This window comes from Hemiscyllium ocellatum, chromosome 38, assembly GCF_020745735.1.
Source record: "Hemiscyllium ocellatum isolate sHemOce1 chromosome 38, sHemOce1.pat.X.cur, whole genome shotgun sequence".
NCBI classification, from domain to species: Eukaryota; Metazoa; Chordata; class Chondrichthyes; order Orectolobiformes; family Hemiscylliidae; genus Hemiscyllium; species Hemiscyllium ocellatum.
In genome coordinates, this window is record NC_083438.1 from 29,605,166 (window position 1) to 29,626,349 (window position 21,184).

Here is a 21,184-nt window from a genome sequence, read left to right on the forward strand (position 1 = left end):
CCTGCAATAGCAAACAGGTTGTGGAATTGGAGGACCAACACTGTATTGGAAACAGCCAATTGCACAAAGACTGGGACAGTCAGTCTCAAAGCATTTCTGTGCTCCAAAGCACTGAGCTCAAATATCTTTGGCATGTTCTTCCCAATCATTGAATAGTGTGCATATATTTTGGCAGAGCATCTATTTACTGAAATGCTTTCGAGACCCCAGATCTCTGCTCAAAAGCGGAATGAAAATCACTTCAACAGTTTGACCATAACATTGAGTAATTTTCAGTAACTGCTGGTCTTCCATGACATCCCTGGAAGGGTTGCTTGGAAACCCGAGCACATCAGTTGTAACAACTGAGCAAAGCAGCAACTGAACCATCACCAACAAAAACGTGAAATGTGAGTCCGTGTGTTGAAGAATGCAGTAGAACTTGCTCCTCAGTAACTGAAAGAGCAGGGCGTGGTGCTTCTGTGCTTGTTGCTGCTTTCCCACTTTTAGATGCACCATCAAATCACTCCCCACAAAGAGCCTGTGCATAATATGACAAGAGTCTCTGATGCTTAAAGTGATAGATAAAAGTCAATATTTGAAGTGATTGTCTGGTGGCTAATACAGCAACTTTGTCATATGAGATGCTCAGCATTGGAACTCAACAGCATATAAGGGGAACACATTGGCAGGATGTTGAGGTTTGTGAGATTGCCTATTTTGAAAAGGAAATAATTAAAATGTTTCAACGTGGTCCGATTGGAATCATGTGGGAAATAACAAAGTTGCTCTTACTTAGTATAATTTTGTATTGCAAATGTTAACAGACAATGAATGTAAACTTTCAGAATGAATTACACAACGTTATGATTTCAATCATGGAGTTGCAAATTATATGGAATGAGTCAGGTAAGGTTTGTTGGAGATGCACAAATTTCTTTCTTGTCTGACTGCTCCACTGATTGTGAATAATGTTTAGTAATATGGGTGATACAGCAAATTATAAAGATTTGGGACCTTATCTTGTTAAGCATTAGACTTATAGAGTGATAAAGGTGTACAGCATGGAAACAGACCCGTTGGTCCATTTGTCCTTGCTAACCAGACATCCTAACTTAATCTAGTCCCATTTGTCAACACTTGGTCTATATCCCTCTAAACCCTTTCTATTCATATCCCCTACCAGCTGGCTTTTTTTTAGACTACTTACAGTGTGGAAACAGGCCCTTCAGCCCAACAAGTCCACACTGACCCACCGAAGCGCAACCCATCCAGACCCATTCCCCTACATTTACCCTTTCACCTAACCTTTCGGGCAATTTAGCATGGTCAATTTACCTAACCTCATACTTTTGGATTGTGGGAGGAAACTGGAGCACCCAGATATGGGGAGAATGTGCAAACTCCACATAGAGAGTCACCTGAGATGGGAATTGAACCTGGGTTTCTGGTGCTGTGAGGCAGCAGTGCTAACCACTGTGCCACAGTGCTGCTTTTAAATGTTGCTATTGTACCTGCCTCCACCACTTCCTCTGGCAGCTCGTTCCATACACACACTACCCTCTACCTGAAAAAGTTGCCCCATATGATTTTATAAACCTCTATAAGATCACTCCTCAGCCTCCAACGTTCCATAGAAAACAGCCCCAACCTATTCAGCCTCTCGCTCTAGTTCAAATCCTCCAACAATATTCCAAAAGTCGCCTGACCAATGTCCTGTACGGCCGCAGCATGACCTCACAACTCCTATACGCAGTGCTCTGACCAATAAAGGAAAGTTTAACAAACACCTTCTTCATTATCCTATGTACTCGCAACTCTACTTTCAAGGAACTATGAACCTGCACTCCAAGGTCTCTTTGTTCAGCAACACTCCCGAGGACCTACCATTAAATGAATAAGCCCTACCCTGATTTGCCTTCCCAAAATGCAGCCATTCACATTTATCTAAATTAAACTCCACCTGCCACTCCTTAGTCCATTGGTCCATCTGATCAAAATCCTATCATTCTTTCAGGTAACCTTTGTTGCTGTCCACGGCACCTCCAATTTTGGTGTCATCTACAAACTTACTAACTATTCTTTGTGTGTTCACATCCAAATGAGTTATATAAATGATGAACAGTGGTGAACCCAGCATCAATCCTTCTAGCACAGCACTGGTCACAGGCCTCCAGTCCGAAAAGCAACCCTCCGTCTTCCACCTTCAAGTCAGCACTGTATCCAAGTGGCCAGTTCACCCTGTATTACATGAGATCAAACCTTGTTAACCAGTCACCCATGAGGAACCTTGTCGAATGCCTCACTGAATTCCATGTAGATCCCATCCACTGCTTTGCCATTGTCAATCCTCTTTGTTACTTTTTCACAAAACATGATCAAGTTCGTGAGACGTGATTTCTCACGCACAAAGCCATGTTGACTATTCTTAATCAGGGAGGAGAAAGTGAGGTCTGCAGATGCTGGAGATCAGAGCTGAAAATGTGTTGCTGGAAAAGGGCAGCAGGTCAGGCAGCATCCAAGGAACAGGAAATTCGACGTTTCGGGCATAAGCCCTTCATCAGGAATGGGCTGATGAAGGGCTTATGCCCGAAACGTCGAATTTCCTGTTCCTTGGATGCTGCCTGACCTGCTGCGCTTTTCCAGCAACACATTTTCTATTCTTAATCAGTCCTTGCAATTCCAAATGCATGTAAATCCTGTTCCTCAGGCTTCTCCAAAAACCTGCCCACCACCGATGTCAGGCTCACTGATTAAAACGTCCCTGATTTTTCCTTATCAATCTTCCTTAAATAGTGGCACCACGTTAGCCAATCTCCAGTCTTCCGGTATTCCCCTGTGACTACTGATGATCCAAATATCTCAGCAAAGGGCCCAGCAATCATTTGCCTAGTTTTGCACAGTGTTCTGGGGTACACCTCATCAGGTCCTGGGGATCTACCCACTTTGATGCATTTTAAGACATCCAGCAACTCCTCCTCTGTAATATGAACATTTTTCAAGATGTCACCATCTATTTCCCCACATTCCATATTTTCTATGTCCTTCTCCACGGTAAACACTGATGCAAAATACTCATTTAGCATCTCCTCAACTCCTGCAGTTTCACATGTAGGCTCTCTCGCTGATCTAGAAGGGGCCCTATTCTCTCTTTAGTTACTCTTTTGTCCTTAATATATTTTTAAAATCCCCTTGGATTCTCCTTAACCTTATTTGCCACAGCTATCTCATGTCCCCTTTTGTCGTCCTGATTTCCTTCATCAGTCTATTCCTTTTATTTTATATTCTTTTCAGGATTGACTCGATCACTGCTGTCTATACCTGACACTTGTTTATTACTTTTCCTTCAGCAAAAACTCAATTTCTCTAGTCATCCAGCATTCACGACACCAACCAGCCTTGCATTTGACCCAAGTGGGAATATACTGTCCTTGGTCTCTTCTTCTCTCAGTTTTGAAGGCTTCCCATTTTTCAGCTGTCCCTATATCTGCTAAAATATGCTCCCACTCAACGTTTCAAAGTTCTTGTGTCATACCATCAAAATTGGCCATCCTCCAATTTAGAACTTCAACTTTTAGATGCGGTTTATCCTTTTCCATCACTAATTTATTTTTAAACGAACAGATTTATAGTCACTGACCCCAATGTGATTCCCCACAATCACCTGCCCTGTCTTATTTCCCAAGAGGAGGTCAAGTCTTGCAGCTTCTCTCGGTACATCCATATGCTGAATCACAAAATTTTCTTGTACACTCTTATCAAATTCCTCTCCATTGAAACCCTTAATATTTTGGCAGTCCCCGTCTATGTTTGGAAAGTTAATATCCCCTACCATAACTACCCTATTAGTCTTACAGATAACTGAGATCTCCTGACAGATTTGCTTCTCAATTTCCCGCTGACTATTGGGGGATTCGAGAATACAATCCCAAAGATGTCATCATCCCTTTCCTATTTCTCAGTTCCATCCAAAGAACATCCTTGGATGTTTTTGGAGGAATGTCCTCCCTCAGGACAGCTGTAATGCTATCCCTTATCGAAAAGGTTACGTCACCTCCTCTCTCATTCTCCTTTCTATTCTTCCTACAGTATTTGTATCGTGGAACATTAAGCTGCCAGTCCTGTCCATCCCCAAGCCACGTCTCTGTAATTACTATGATATCCTATTCCCACGTTCCTAACTATGCCATGAGTTCATCTGCCTTCCATGTTCGGCTGCTTGCATTGAAACAAATGCAGTTTAATTTATCAGTCCGACTTTGTTCTGTTTTTTCTCCTGTTTGCCCTGAGTGTTTTACTCGCTACTTTTCCCAACTGTACCAGTCTCAGTATGATTTCTTTCCTCACTATTCCCCTGGGTCTCCCATCACCCAAAATTTCTGGTTTAAACCCTCCCGAGCAGCTCTAGCAAATCTCCCTGCATGTATATTAGTCCCCTGGAAAAAAATCTGGAAAAACATCCTTGAGAAACACACAAAGGGAAAGATTGACATGCTACATGTTCTACATTATCAAAATTAGTTTGAGGCAAACACAAATAACAGACAAGTCAGGTGATAGATGTCGTCAAGACAGATCCCACGGGATTCTTAGTGAAAGCCTTCCCCACACCACAGCTCCATTCTGGTGTTAGTGACACTGTGGAACACCAAATCCCTTGTAAACTTCACAAGGCTGTCACATTGTTCAGTTTTTAATGTCATGAAGACATTAGATTCAATGTTAACAGACTTTCTCTCTTTAAAGATGCTGCCAGACCTGTTGAGATTCTGCAATGCTTTCTGTGTTTCACTTTTTGATGACCTGATCTTTAAACTGTGGAGGGAAGTTGATGTTAATATATAGATTACGCAGGTATATTAGTGGTGCGTCAAACTCTTAACAATTCCTCACCATCATTTCTTCAAACTGTTTGTTCCTTTTTTTTCCCAAAATCTCAATTGATTTTCTATCCCCTCAGGGACCAATTGCTGGTTGTTCTGGTATAACAAGTGTTTCATCAACACGATATCACTCTCACACGATTGAAGAATTGGGGACACTTTCTACAGTGTCAATTTTTAAAGTGTGTGTTGGCTGCACCGATTGGCACCAACACATTCAGTGCTGTTCCTGAAGCGTGATCTTTCTATAGGATGGAATTGCACAAGAATGGAGTACAGGTTTATAGTTCCTTAAAAATGGAGTTGCAGGTAGATAGGGTAGTGAAGAAGGTGTTTGGTATACTTTCCTTTATTGGTCAGAGCATTGCTTATAGGAGTTGGGACGTTATGTTGCTGCTGTACAGGACATTCATTAGGCCATTTTTGGAATATTGTGTGCAATTCTGGTCTCCCTTCTATTGGAAGGATGCTGTGAAACTTCAAAGGGCTCAGAAAAAATTGACAAGGATGTTGCCAGGGTTGGACGATTTGAGCAATAGGGAAAGGCTGAATAGGCTGGGGATGTTTTCCCTGGAGCGTCAGAGGCTGAGGGAAGATCTTCTTGAGGTTTATAAAATCATGAGGGGCATGGATAGGAAAAACAGACAAGGTCTTTTTTTGCGGGGTGGGGTTTCCAGAGCTAGAGGGCATAGGTTTAGGGTGAGAGGAGAAAGATTTCAAAGGAACCGAAGTGGCAACATTTTCATGCAGTGGGTACGCACATGGAATGAGCTGCCAGAGGAATTGGTGGAGGTTAGTACAATTACAACATTTAAAAGGCATCTGGTTGCATACATGAATGGGTAGAGTTAGAGGGAAATGAGGCGAAGTGTTGACAAATGGGATTAGATTAGATTAGGATATCTGGTCAGCATGGACAAGTTGGAGTGAAGGGTTTGAGTCTGTGCTGTACCTCTCTATGACGAATGTAACCATTGCGTGATAGAAGAACTGACTGCGTTGGCATTATCAAATCGCTTCAAATGAGAAGTGTAGGAGGGCTACCGCAGAGCAACACCAAACATACTCACAACAAGGAGTTAATTTACTAATGACATGACACAGGGTTGCTCCACTGTGGGCAATCAATGCGCAACTAGCAAGGTTAAGTAATCCTACACACTCGTTCCAAATTCAGTTGTGACTGATGGTGGACAATTAAATCATTAATTGGGGGAGGTCAATCACCTCCAACCTCATTGCCTGGAGGATTCCAACCCATCAGGTCCAAAAGATGAGGCTGAAACATCTGCAACACCTTCAGCCAGAAGTGCCAAGTGGGTGATCCATCTCAGTCTCCCCCATGAGATTCCCATCATCATGGATGTCAGCCAATAACCAATTCGATTCAGTCCATGTGACACCATGGAATGACTGAAGGCACAGGAGATTGCAATTGTCATGAACCCATCTGACATGCCTGTAACAGCACTGGGACAAGATGCAATGCAAGACTCCTCCGTAAACACCTCCCCAACCCAGGGCCTAGACAGTCAGGGGAAGCAAAAGAAAAGAATCAGCACCAAATAAGTTAGAATCTCAATTCAAAGACACGCAACACACTGACTTGGAACTATATCACCATTCTTACAGACAGTGTTGTACAGCATGGAAATAGATCCTTTGGTGCAACTCTTCCGTTCTGACCAGGTATCCTGATTTAATCTAATCCCATTTGCCAGCATTTGGATCATATTCTTCTCAACCCTTCCTATTTATCTCCACACCCAAATGCCTGTTAAATGCTGTCATTGTACTGGCCTCCAACATTTGCTGTGGCAGCTCATTCCATACAAGCACCATCCTCGGTGTGAAAAATCTATCCCTTAGATCCCTCCAGTTTTGGACTCCCCGAACTTGAGAAAAAGATATTGTCTATTCACCCTACCCATGCTCTTCATGACTTTATAAACTATCAGTTCACCCCTCAGTCTCCGGTGCTCCAGAGAATGTAGACCAGATTATTCAGTGTCTATAGGTCAAAGCCACCAACCCCAACATCTTCATAAATCATTTCTGCACCTTCTCTTGTTTAACTACATCTTTCTGACAGCAGGGAGAACTGAATTGAATGTGGTATTCCAGAAGTGGCCTAACTAATGTGCTGTACAGCCGCAACGTGACCTCCTAACTCCAAAACCCAATGCATTGATCTATAAAGACAAGCCGAGCAAATGCCTTCTTCACTGGCCTGTCAAACTGCCACTCCACCTTCAAGAAACCATGAACTTGCAAGCCCAGGTCACTGTCTAGGGCAGTATCTCTAAGTCTACAAGTCCTGAACCGATTTGCCCTTACCAAAATGCAACACCTCGCATTGACCATCTGGTCTCCTTCCTATCAGGAAGGTGTTGTGAAACTTGAAAGGGTTCAGAAAAGATTCACAAGGATGTTGCCAGAGTTGGAGTAATTGACATATAGGGAGAGATTGAATAGGCTAGGGCTGTTTTCCCTGGAACGTCAGATGCTGAGGGGTGACCTTATAGAATCCTGTTTATTAAATCATGAGGGGTATGGATAGGATAAATAGACAAAGTGTTTTCCCTTAGATGGGGGAGTCCAGAATTAGGGGGGCATAGGTTTAGGATGAGAGGGGAAAGATATAAAAGAGACTTAAGGGGCGATACATGTACGGAATGAGCTGCCAGAGGAAGTGGTGGAGGTTGGCACAATTGCGACATTTAAAAGGCATCTGGATGGGTATCTGAATAGGAAAGGTTTGGAGGAATATGGGCCAGATACTGACAGGTGGGACTAGGTTGGGTTGGGATACCTGGCCGGCGTGGACCAGTTGGATGGAAAGGTCTGTTTCTATGCTGCACCTCTCCACGACTATGACATGTCGACATACTCATAAGAATGTGGTTGACTCCAAACAGCCATCTGGAAAATTAGTGATGGGCGATAAACACCAGCATTGCCTATGGAAAATTCCAAATGGGATGCTTGTACTAGATACCTGATACATGGGGAGTTGTGATTCTCACTCAAAGATATTCAAGAAATGATTTACAGACCAAGATAGGGAGAGGTTGCAAACAAGGAACAAGAGTAGACCATTCTGCCCTTCAAACCAGCTATGCCTTCCATGACGACGATGCACTGATCTGATGTTCATCTCAATTCTACATATCTGCATATTCCCAATAATCCACCTCATCTTGGGCAGCACGGTGGTTCAGTGGTTAGCATCGCTGCTTTGGCACACCAGGGACCCATGGTCAATTCCAGCTTCAGGTGACTGTTTGTGTTTAGTTTGCACATTTTCCTTACATCGGTTTGGGTTTCCATTGGCTCCTTTGGTCTCTTCCCACAGTCCAAAGGATGTGCAGGCTAGGTGAATTGGCAATGCTAAATTGCCCACAGTGTTCAGGGATGTATAGGTTAGGTGCAGTAGTTGGGGTAAATGTAAAGTAATACATGAGGAGAAATGGGTCTGGATGGGATACACTTTGACATGTCAATATAGACTTGTTGGTTCAAATGGCCTGTTTCCACACTGTATTGATTCAATGAATTTTATCTTTGTAATTCAGAATCTATCTGGCTGTGACTGAAAAATACTTAAAAATATTGCATTCACGACCTTTTGATGAAGAGAATTCCAAAGACTCAGAACCCTCTGAGGGTATAAAAATTATTTATCTTCTTTATTTTAAATGAGTGCCCACTTATTTTGAAAAAATGACCACCTTGTTCTAGATTGTTCCACAAGCCGAAACCATCCTATCCACACCCACTCACTCAAGCTGCTTAGGGATCTTATAGGTATCAAACCATTCATGTCTAACCATAGGGAGAGGCTAGATACAATGGGAATTTATCCGTGGAGCAGCTTTATAACATCATGAATGGCATGGATAGGGTGATTAGCCAATGTCCCTTTCCCAGTGATCGGGTTATCTCAACCAGAGGTCATAGGTTTAAGGTGAGAGATGAAAGATTTAAAATGGACTTAAGGGACAACATTTTCACGCAGAGGGTGGTGCATGTATAGAATGAACTGCCAGAGGAAATGGTGGAGGCTGGGAAAACTGTAAGATGGATGGGTATATGAATTGGAAGGGTTTAAAGAGATATGGGACAAGTGTTGAGTCATGGGACTAAATTAGGTTCAGATATCTGGTCAGCAGGGACAAGTTGGAATGCCTTCTGTGATTGTTTCAGTTTTTGTTGATCTCATCCTGAAACTGTGGAGAGAAATCGGTATTCACACGTACATTAAATACTCTTATGAAATCCTTACCACCATTTCTTCAGCATGTGACACATTGCTAAAATTGTTTGTTGTGGTTGTCCAAACTTTCAACTCCATGTTTTAAAGCACAATGCCCCCAGGGGCCAATTATTGACAATATCAAACCTGGGAAATGAGAGCGGCGAGCAAGGAGCAGCAAACATACCGAAGCCAAAGAGTCAACCTGGAAATTTGATAAGGAGAAAGGGAAGACTGCAGACGCTGGAGATCAGAGTCCAACAGTGTGATGTCGGAAAAGCAACGCCAGTGAGGCAGCATCCGAGAGCTCGAGAATTGGCATTTCACGAATGAGACCACGTTTCTGATGAAAGGCGTATGCCAGAAACGTCGAATCTCCTGCTCCTCGGATGCTGCCTGACTGAATGTGCTTTTCCAGCATCACCCACTTCAACTGGCAATGTCACCACACAGGGTTGTTCAACACTGAAAAAAAATCAACTTGCACCAGGTTGAGTGAAGTGATCTGACAATGGTCATTCCACATCCATTTGGGACTGGGGGGGAGGGGTGGGTGGGTGGGGCAATAATTAAACGCGCAATTGGGAGGGGGCACCCACCGCCATCTTCAATAATTGGGGATTCCAGCCAATCGGTCCAAGAGATGAGGCTGAAGAATGTGCCAGGTGAGTGATCCATCTTGGTCTGCCCCATGAGATTCCCAGCATCATGAATGTCAGTCATTATCCAATTCGATTCATCCCACGTCGAATGACTGAAGGCACAGGATATTGCAATGATCATGAACCCATCTAACATGCCTGCAATAGCACTGGGACAAGATGCAATGCAGTACCAAAGTGAGGGTCCTCTGTAAACACCTCCCAGACCCATGATCTGGAAGGTCATTCTGGAAGGTCAGGAGAAGCAAAAGAATAGGCACACAGTAAGCTACAAGCTCAAGTCCAAGCCACTCAACACACTGACTTGGAACCATATCACCATTCTGATAGTCATTGAGCCGTACAACATGGAGACAGACCCTTTGGTCCAACTCATCCATGCTGATCAGATATCCTAAATTAATGTAGTCCCATTTGCCAGCATTTGGACCGAATCCCTCGATGCCCTTTCTATTCATGTACCCGTGCAGATGCCTTTTGAATGCTGCAATTGCACAAGCCGACAACACCACCTCTGGCAGCTCATTCTATTCAAACATGACCCTGTGCATGTTAAAGTTGCCCCTTGGGTCCCTTTTCAATCTTTCCCCTCTCATCTTAAAGCTTTGCCATATTGTTTTGTACTCCCTTAACCTGGGAAAAAAAGATCTTGGCTCTTCACCCTGTTCATGTCTCACATGATTTTATAAACTTTAACATCACCCCTCAGGCTCTGATGCTCCAAAAAAACCAACCCCAGCCCATTCAGCCTCTCCCTGTAGCTCAAAGCCTCCAACCCTGGCAATATCCTTGTACATATTGTGTGCATCGTTTCAAGTTCAACAACATCTTTCTGAAAGCAAGGAGGCCAGAATTGAATGTAGTATTCCAAAAATGATGTAAGCAACGTCTTGTATTGCTGCAACATGACATCACAACTCCTCTACTCAATGCAAGACAAGCGTACCTAACGCCTTCTTCACCACTCTGTCTACCTGCGACTCCACCTTCAATGAATTATGAACTTGTACCCCAAGGTCTCTCAATCAGCATCACTCGCAGGGCCGTCTCATTAAGTGCATAGGTCCTGAACTGATTGGCCTCACCAAAATGCAACACCTCACATTTACAACAATGTGGATTCAGGGTCTGAGATATTCAAGAGCTGATTTGTGGATCAACACATTCCTGACAGAGAATCGCACATCAGGAAGAACATCCATAGAAGGAACAAATGTAGGCCACATGGCCCTTCACGTTAGTTCTGCCTTCCACGAAGATCACAGCGGATCTGATTTTAACATCAACTCTACATTCCTGCACCTTCCCCAATAATCCCACCCACTCTTGGTCATTAAGAATCAATCTACTTTTGCCTTAAAAATATTTGAAGATTCTGCATCCACTGCCTGTTGAGGAAGGGAATTCCAAAGACACTCACTCTCTGAGAGAAAAAATGTTTTCCCATCTCTGTTTCAAACAGGTGCTCACTTATTTTCAAACCGTGACCCCCGAGATCTAGATTCTCCCACAACAGGAATCATCATTTCTACATGCATCCAGTCAGGTCCCCTCAGGGTGTCATATGTTTGAAAAAAATTGCTTCTGATCATAGGGAGAGGCTGAATTGGCTGTGGCTTTTATTCCTTGGAGTGTTGGAGGTAGAGGGGTGACCTCATTGAGGTTTTTGGTGTCATGAGGGGCATGTATTGTGTGAGTGACCAAGATCGTTTCCCCAGGAGAGGGAGTCCAAACCAGAAGGCATAGGTTTAAGGTGAGAGAGGAAAGATATTAAAGGGACCTCACGGGCAACTGTTTCACGCTGAAGATGGTGCATGCACAGAAGTGTTGTAGGTGGTAAAATTTCAACATTTAAGAGGCAACTGGATGGGTCCATGAATATGAAGAATTGAGAGGGAGTGGATACAGAGGATACAGAGCCAGACTGCCTTGCTGCAGTTTGGAAAAACGAGTCAGAGCAAGAGTTATACAATTAATGGTAAGGTTCTGGGGAGTGTTGCTGAACAATGAAACCTTTGAGTGCAGGTTCGTAGTTCCTTGTAAATAGAATCACAGGTGTATACACGCAGGAAGAAGGCATTTGGTTAAAGCATTGAGTACAGGATTTTGGGTGTCATGTTGCTGCACATCTCTATGACTATGATTCTAAAAAAGCTTCACTATCTACAAATTTCTGACATTTGCAGGAAATGCTCTTTATCTCAGCCTCACACTTATTATTGCATCCTGCAACTTTAGCTACGATTTGGGCAGCTAATGAAGGAACATACCTTGAGGCGGTAGCAATGAAACTAATTGCAGTTGTGCAACATTCAATACAGTTTACAGCACTTCAGAGCTCCCAATGGGAGAAAGAATGCCTGAAATGTGAGTAGGAGGTGAACGCAAACACAGACGGAGCTCTCTCGATACTGAATAATCTACTTCGAAACAACTTCTATATTTTGGTATTTGAATGCGAGTCACTGTTTCTGTGTAACTGCAGGAACGGGAACGGGCCATTTAACCCTTTGATCCTGCTCCCTCTCTCTGCACATTCATGGCCATTGAAACAGTTACAAAGCCCTCGAGAATGAGGCTGGGGAAATAATAGTGGGGAACATTGAGGTTGAAGGACAGTATAGCACAAGCACAGGCCCTTCAGCCCACCATGTCTGTGCTGACCATGATGCCATTCTAAACTAATTCCCTCTGCCTGCACATGGTCCGTATCCCTCTATTCCCTTCCTGTTCACGTGTCTGTCCAAATGTCCCTTCAACTCTGTGACTGTATCTCCTTCTCCCATCTCCCCTGGCAATGTGTTCCAGGCACCTCCCATCCTCTGTGGAATAAAACTTTCCTCGCACATCAGCTTTAAACTTTCCCCCTCGCACCTTAACCCTCCGCCTCCTGGTATTTGAAGTTGGGGTTGAATAACTACTTGGCATCAGCCTTCCCAGTAGAACACACCAGCCCCTCTTCCCTGCATTAGGCACATTGCCTTGACATTTCAACTGCTCCTCCAAGTACTTTTTAAAGGATATCAGGTCAATTATCCTTTCAGGTGATATACTTCAGATCCCCACCACCATCTGGGAGATAGTGCCCCTGAAATTCCCTCGAACCCTCCTGACTTTTACCTTAAAATGAGACAACCCTGTTATTGACCCTGTGATTAAGGGGAACTGTTGCTTCGTATCCAGACTGTCCGTGCCCCTCACACTCTTATACACCTTTATTAGGTCCTCCCTCAATCCTTCCTACTCCAAGAAAATAATCCAAACGTAGCCAGTCTCTCTTCATTGCTGAACTGCTCCGTCCCAGTCAACATCCTGGGCAATCTCCTCTGCATCCCATCTGGTGCAATCACAACTACATCCAAATGGTGGCTCAGCGGTCAGCACCGCTGCTTTACAGTGCTCGGGACCCGGTTCTATTCTAACCTCAGGTGACTGTCTGTGTGGCATGTGCACATTCTCCCGGTGTCTGCGTGGGTTTCCTCTGGGAGCTCTGGGTTTCAAAGGTGTGCACGTCAGGTGGATTGGCCATGCTAAATTGCTCATAGAGACCTGGGATGCTGTTCAGAGGGTGGATCGGTCTGAGGAGATGCTGTTTGGAGGGCTGGTTTCGACTTAGTGGGCCAAATGGTCTGATTCCACACTGTAGGGATTCTAAGATTCTTATAGTGTGCACGCAGTACTCTATCTGTGGTTTAGTCAAAGTTCTGTGCAGTTCCGACATAACTTCCCTGATCTTAAAATCTTAGCCATGGCTGAGAAAGACAAGCAGTCCATATGTTTTCTGAAGTATCCTATGAATCTATCTGATAACTTCAGTGAAATGTGGATAAGTGCCTCATGATCCCTCCATTTCTCTGAGCTTCCGAGTGGCTTTCCATTCCTTGAGTACTCCCTTGTCTTGTTCCTTCTTCCAAAGTGCATCACCTCACACTTAATGGAATGAAACTCCATCTGCTACTGAATCTGCCCAGCTGATCAATCCGCTATTATCCTCTTGTAACTTAGCACTTCACTGTCCATTACCCAGTAATCAGCCAACTTATTTATCAAGCCCCAAAATACTTAACTACATTATTTATGAAGACCACAGACAAGAAGGGATCCAGCACCGATCCCTGTGATACATCACTGCACACTGAGCTCCAGTCACACAAACAGCCTCTACCACCAAGCTCTGTCTTCAATCACCAAGCCAACATTGCATCTAACTTGCCAACTTTCCCTGGATCCCATGGGTTTTTCACTTCTTTCTTGGTCTCTCCTGTGGGGCCTTCTCAAAGGCCTTGCTGAAATCCATATAATCCACGTTAACTGCCGCACCCTCATCCAAACACAGAGTCACCTCCTTGGGAAAGTCTGTCAGATTGGTTAGGCATGACCTCCCCATGTTGATTACCTCTGACCAAACCTTGCCACTCTGACTAGAGATTAATTTTCTCCTTCACTATTTTCTCCGAAGGGAACATGTTGGGCCTTTTTCCACCAAGTTTGTCCAGGACAGGCTTTATTTGAACAAAACCTGTCTTCCCTCAATCCACAATCTTTTTTGAAGACCATCTATCTTCTTTATCATAACAAACTTAAATTGTACAGTGTTTTCTGTCACTAAAATGCCCCCTCCCATTCCCTCGATCATTTGTTCAACTTCGTTCCCCAGAGATAAGCAGAGCACTGCACTGTTCCTTGTATCACTGTCTTTATGACAAATTAAAACACTCTCCAAGTAGTCTGCCCCCTTTAACCTTTATGACGAAAGAAAGAAGATTTACAGCCCAGGCACAGGACCTTCAGCCCTCCAAGCTTGTGCCAATCCAAATCCGCTGTCTGAACCTGTCACCCAATTTCTAAGGATCTGTATCCCTTTGCTCCCCATCTACTTTTGCATCTGTCTATATGCACCTTAAATGAATTTGCCATGCTTGCCTCTGCTCCCTCCGCTGGCAATGCATTCCAGGCACCTACCACCCTCTGTGAAAAGTGCTTCCTGCCTGTATCCCCCTTAAACTTTTCTTCGCTCACCTTGAACGTGTGACCTCTCGTTATTGAATCCCTCCCATTGGTAAATACGCTTATCTCTACTCTGTCTACACCCTTCACAATTGTGTAGACCACAATCAGGTCCCCTCTCAGTCTCCTTTTTTCTAAAGAAAGTAATCCTAACCTACTTGCCCTTTCTCCATAGCTAGCTCCTTCCATACCAGGCGACATCCTTGTAAACCTTCTCTGCTATGATTATCCCAACTAATATTTAAGTTTGTTTATATCCCCTGATATTATTTCACTTTTAAGGTTTTACTACACCTTGGAGAATAGACGACATGCCTCCTCCCTCAATTGTCACTGACTGTTTGGGGGCCTAGAATAGACCTAACAGTGTGACCGAATGGAATATCAAAATACAGAGGGTTAGCCAAAACAGTACAAGACATCAGTCAGACAATCTGTGAACAGTTTTGGCCTGCTTATCTGAGGAAAGATACACTGGCACTGGAGGCCATCTAGAGAAGGTTCCTAGGTATGGAGGGACTGTCTTATTGGAGCCAGCTGTGTAGAGTGAGCCTGTGCCTGTTGACATATTGAAGAATGAGAAGCAATTTTATTGGAACATCGAAGATTCTCAGAGGACTTGACAGGGGAGATGTGGAGCACTTGATTCCCTTGTGGGAGAACGTTCACTTTACAATTTAAAAAGGTCCAAGAGTAACTCCTAAATCCAAAAGAGGGAGTGGAAACAGACAACTAATGGGGCCATCAGCTAAGGACAATTGGCATTCAGAATTGATGTTGGCATTAAGAATTGGTTAAAACTTGCAGTTGGAGAAATTCAGTCCAATGAATCAGAGACCACACACGTGGATGGCGGTGAAATTGACAAGCGGTTTATTAAACAAAGCGATATCGCGGAAGAGAAATTGACCAGGCTGGCATAGAATTGATTCTCTGTACAGATGGCCAGAATGCTCTTCCTCGAATGGAAGGTGCTAGCAGGTTTAGAACATAGAACACAGAACAATACAGCACAGAACAGACCCTTCGGCCCACAATGTTGTGCCGAACATTTGTCCTAGCTTAAGCACCTATCCATGTACCTATCCAATTGCCGCTTAAAGGCCACCAATGATTCTGACTCTGCCACTCCCACAGGCAGCGCATTCCATGCCCCCACCACTCTCTGGGTAAAGAACCTACCCCTGACAACCCCCCATACCTTCCACCCTTCACCTTAAATTTATGTCCCCTTGTAACACTCTGTTGTACCCGGGGAAAAAGTCTCTGACTGTCTACTCTATCTATTCCCCTGATCATCTTATAAACCTCTATCAAGTCACCTCTCATCCTTTGCCGTTCCAATGAGAAAAGGCCTAGCACTCTCAACCTCTCCTCGTACAATCTATTCTCCATTCCAGGCAACATCCTGGTAAATCCCCACTGCACCCTCTCCAGAGCTTCCACATCTTTCCTAAAGTGAGGCGACCAGAACTGCACACAGTACTTCAAATGTGGCCTTACCAAGGTCCTGTACAGCTGCAACATCACCTCACGACTCTTGAATTCAATCCCTCTGCTAATGAACGCTAATACACCATAGGCCTTCTTACAAGCTCTATCCACCTGAGTGGCAACTTTCAAAAAGCTATGAACGTAGACCCCAAGATCCCTCTGCTCCTCCACCTTACTAAGAACCCTATCGTTAACCCTGTATTCCGCATTCTTATTTGTCCTTCCAAAATGGACAACCTCACACTTGACAGGGTTGAACTCCATCTGCCACTCCTCAGCCCAGCTCTGCATCATATGTAAGTTCCATTGCAACCGACAACAGCCCTCCTCAATATCCACAACTCCACCAAACTTCGTATCGTCTGCAAATTTACTGACCCACCCTTCGACTCCTTCTTCCAAATCATTAATAAAAATTACAAACAGCAGAGGACCCAGAACTGATCCCTGCGGAACTCCACTTGTAACGGCTCCAGGCTGAATATTTACCATCTAACACCACTCTCTGACTTCGACCGGTTAGCCAGTTCTCTATCCAACTGGCCAAATTTCCCACTATCCCATGCCTCCTCACTTTCCGCATAAGCCTACCATGGGGAACCTTATCAAATGCCTTACTAAAATCCATGTACGCTACATCCACTGCTCTACCCTCATCCACGTGCTTGGTCACCTCCTCAAAGAATTCAATAAGTCTTGTAAGGCAAGACCTACCCTCACAAATCCGTGCTGGCTGTCCCTAATCAAGCAGTGTCTTTCCAGATACTCATAAATTCTATCCCTCAGTGCCCTTTCCATTACTTTGCCTACCACCGAAGTAAGACTAACTGGCCTGTAATTCCTGGGGTTATCCCTATTCCCTTTTTTGAACAGGGGCACAACATTCGCCACTCTCCAGTCTTCTGGTACCACCCCCGTTGACAGTGAAGACAAAAGATCATTGCCAACGGCTCTGCAATTTCCTCTCTTGCTTCCCACATAATCCTAGGATATATCCCGTCAGGCCCGGGGGACTTGTCTATCCTCAAGTTTTTCAAAATGCCCAACACATCTTCCTTCCTAACAAGTATCTCCTCTCGCTTACCAGTCCGTTTCATACTCTCCTCTTCAACAATACGGTCCCTCTCATTTGTAAATACTGAAGAAAAGTACTCATTCAAGACCTCTCCTATCTCTTCCGACTCAATACACAGTCTCCCACTACTGTCCTTGATCGGACCTACCCTCGTTCTTGTCATTCTCATGTTTCTCACATACGCATAAAAGGCCTTGGGGTTATCCTTGATCCTACCCGCCAAAGATTTTTCATGCCCTCTCTTAGCTCTCCTAATCCCTTTCTTCAGCTCCCTCCTGGCTATCCTGTATCCCTCCAATGCTCTGTCTGAACCTTGTTTCCTCAACCTTATGTAAGCTTCCTTCTTCCTCTTTACAAGACATTCAACCTCCCTCTTCAACCAAGGTTCCCTCACACGACCATCTCTTTCCTGCCTGACAGGTACATACATATCAAGGACACGTTGTATCTGTTCCTTGAAAAAGTTCCACATTTCAATGACATCCTTCCCTGACAGCCTATGCTCCCAAGTTATGCTCCTCAGATCCTGTCTTACAGCATCGTATTTACCCTTCCCTCAGTTGTAAAATCTACCCTGTTGCATGCACCTAGCTCTCTCCATAACCAAGGTGAAAGTCACAGAATTGTGGTCACCATCACCAAAATGCTCACCCACTAACAAGCCCATCAATTGTCCCAGTTCATTACCAGGTACCAAGATGATTAGGGGTTTAAATAGGGTTGACCATGAGAACCTTTTTCCACCTATGGAGTCAGCTATTATGAGGGGGCATAGCTTTAAATTAAGGGTGGAAGGTATAGGACAAATGTTAGGGGTAGATTCTTTACTCAGCGAGTCGTGAGTTCATGGAATGCCCTGCCAGTAGCAGTGGTGGACTCTCCCTCTTTATGGGCATTTAAACGGGCATTGGATAGACATATGGAGGATAGTGGGCTAGTGTAGGTTAGATGGGCTTGGATCGGTGCACCATCGAGGGCCAAAGGGCCTGTACTGCGCTGTATTTTTCTATGTTCTATGTTCAAATCCAATATGGCCTCCCCTCTGGTCAGACAATCTACATACTGAGTTAGAAAAGCTTCCTGGACACACTGCACAACACCGCCCAGGCCAATCAACTTGATCTAAAGAGCTTCCAATCAATATTTGGGAAGTTGAAATCGCCCATGACTATTACCCTGTGGCTTCTGCACCTTTCCAAAATCTGTTTCCCAATTTGTTTCTCCACATCTCTGCTGCTATTAGGGGGCCTATAGTAAACACCCGACAAGGTGACTGCTCCTTTCCTACTTCTGATTTCAGCCCATACTACCTCCAAAGGCAGATCCCTCTCGAACTGCCTTTCTGCAGCCATTATACCATTTCTAATTAGCAACGCCACCCCCCCTCCTTTTTTACCACCCTCCCTAATCGTACTGAAACCTCTGTAACCAGGAACCTCCAACAACCATTCCTATCCCTCTTCTATCCACGTTTCCGTGATGGCCACAACATTGTAGTCCCAAGTACCGATCCACGACTTACGTTTACCCACCTTATTTCTGATACTCCTTGCGTTGAAGTATACACACTTGAACCCATCTCTGTGTCCGCAAGTATTCCCTGCCAGTGCTACCTTCTCCACAGCCTCCCTACATTCTTGGACATCCTGAAAAACAGCTCACTTACTTGCTGGACTACAAGTCCGAATCCCATCCCCCTGCCAAATTAGTTTAAACCCTCCCGAAGAGTGCTAGCAAACCTACCTCCCAGGATATTGGTGCCCTTCTGGTTCAGGTGCAACCCGTCCTGCTTGTACAGGTCCCACTTTCCCCAGAATGCAATCCAATTGTCCAAATACCTGAAGCCCTCCCTCCTACACCATCCTTGCAGCCACGTATTCAACTGCACTCTCTCTCTCTATTCCTTGCCTCACTGTCATGGGGCACTGGCAACAACCCAGAGATGACGACTCTGTCCGTCGCATCTTTTAGCTTCCATCCTAACTCCCTGAGCTCCTGAATGCTCCCCACCCCTCTTCCTACCTATGTCGTTGGTGCCAATGTGCACCACGACTTCTGGCTGCACACCCTCCCCCTTAAGGATTCTGAAGACACGGTCCGAGACGTCTTGGACCCTGGCAACCGGGAGGCAACAAACCAACCGAGAGTCTCGCCCACGTCCACAGAACCGCCTGTCTGTCCCTCTAACTATAGAGTCTCCTATAACTCCTCCTCCTCTCCCCCTTTCCCTTCTGAGCATCAGAGCCGGTCACTGCAGCTTACTCTGCTAGGCTGTCCCCCCCGACAGTATCCAAAACAGTATACTTATTGTTGAGGGGAATGACCACAGGGGATCCCTGCATTGCCTGCTTCCTCCCCTTCCCACCTCTTAGTTTTACCCAGCTACCTCTGTTCTCTGGTGTAACTATGTCCCTATAGCTTCTATCTATCACCCTCTCAGCCTCTCGAATAATTCTTCACTCAAATAACAATCACGTACCTTCCCGACCGGCTTTGCGCTCTGACTTCACTTCCGCCCAGCTCCCGCCGCTCTCTGCTGCAAAACGTACCCGTTTAATACGGGTACAACACAAAGGTGATAATTGTAAAGCTGTCACAATATACTTGTGAAAATTGTAAATCGATTAAAAGAAGAATAAACTGAATGGAAATTAATCAAGGATGCAGCTGCAACACTTCATTTGTAATTGAGACAGGAGATTCCAGCCATCTCCATGAGTGGATGAGAATGTCTTCTCCAGGATTCTTCATTGCAATTCCCGTCCGTGCGAATATGTACAAATGTCCCTTCTCCTGGCATTCAGATATGTCCACTGTGTTCCTCCTGCGGGCAAAGTCCTCCTGGGCCTCTCGGTCTGCCTGCTGGCTTATGTGGTATCAGTTTCAATGGGAAGTGAGCCTGCACTTCGGGGATTGGGAGCACAGTGCTAATCGGGGCTGGGAACATTGCTGTGAAAGCTGTTTGGGAAGTGCATTTTCTGGTCTGGGAGTAGCTTGGCCTTGTCTAGTTTCTTTGTTAGCCTGTTTGCCCAAGACTGGGGCATTGTGGGTGTGTTCTGCGTGTGTTGGCAGACCTGCTTCTGTGTTTCTTATGTGGTCATGCTGTATTGGGCAGGGTAGCAGATCTTTCTTCCATATTTGCATACAGTGCGGTTCAGCTTAATCCATGGGCCACAACTTCAAGGAGCGATCTTTAATGAACAATAAATTGTAGGTGGCACAGTGGTTGGCATTGCTGCCTCTCAGTGCCAGGGACCGTGATTTGATTCCTGCCTCAGGCGACTGACTGTGTGAAGTTTGCACGTTCTCTTTGTGTCTGTGTGGGTTTCCTCCCATCACCCAAAGATGTGCCGGCCAGGTGAATTGGGCACATCATATTTTTTGGAAATAAAGAGGAGGGCATTTCCTCCCAACCAGGAAACAACGGACCCCCCGAAGTCCACACTCCACCCAGTGAGATCCAGGGGGTACCCACTGCCCCACAAGTACAGGTAACTGAAAGCTGTGATCCTCTGACAGTCCCATTGTCAGACACAGAACTGGACGGTGCGGACCCTTGCCTTGGCTCAATGACACCAGAGCAGGTAAATGACCCCAGTGAGGAGCTGGATAGCTACCTCAGCCCAGCAAAGGTCCAGCAGTTCATGCTCACCATGGGGATACAGACAGCTACCCCAGAAACAGGACGGTCAAATGGACAATGGTAACCCCATAAACTGGGGATTAAAGAAGGTTCCTTTGCTATCGTATAACAGGGCACCCACCTCACTAGGTGGGTTCTGCTGAAGCCACAGCTAAATAATAAGAGACTGGATGGTTAATAAAGGGA

General features: G+C 44.9%; 1 long non-coding RNA gene across 2 annotated transcripts in view; it reads left to right on the forward strand.

The window, feature by feature from the left end:
* Positions 1-545: 545 nt before the first annotated feature.
* LOC132833964 (uncharacterized) overlaps positions 546-21,184 on the forward strand; it is a 35,839-nt gene continuing 15,200 nt past the window's right edge. For both annotated transcript variants that reach the window (XR_009647127.1, XR_009647128.1), the window contains exon 1: positions 546-680. This is a non-coding gene — a long non-coding RNA (uncharacterized LOC132833964). The remainder of the gene's footprint in view (positions 681-21,184) is intronic.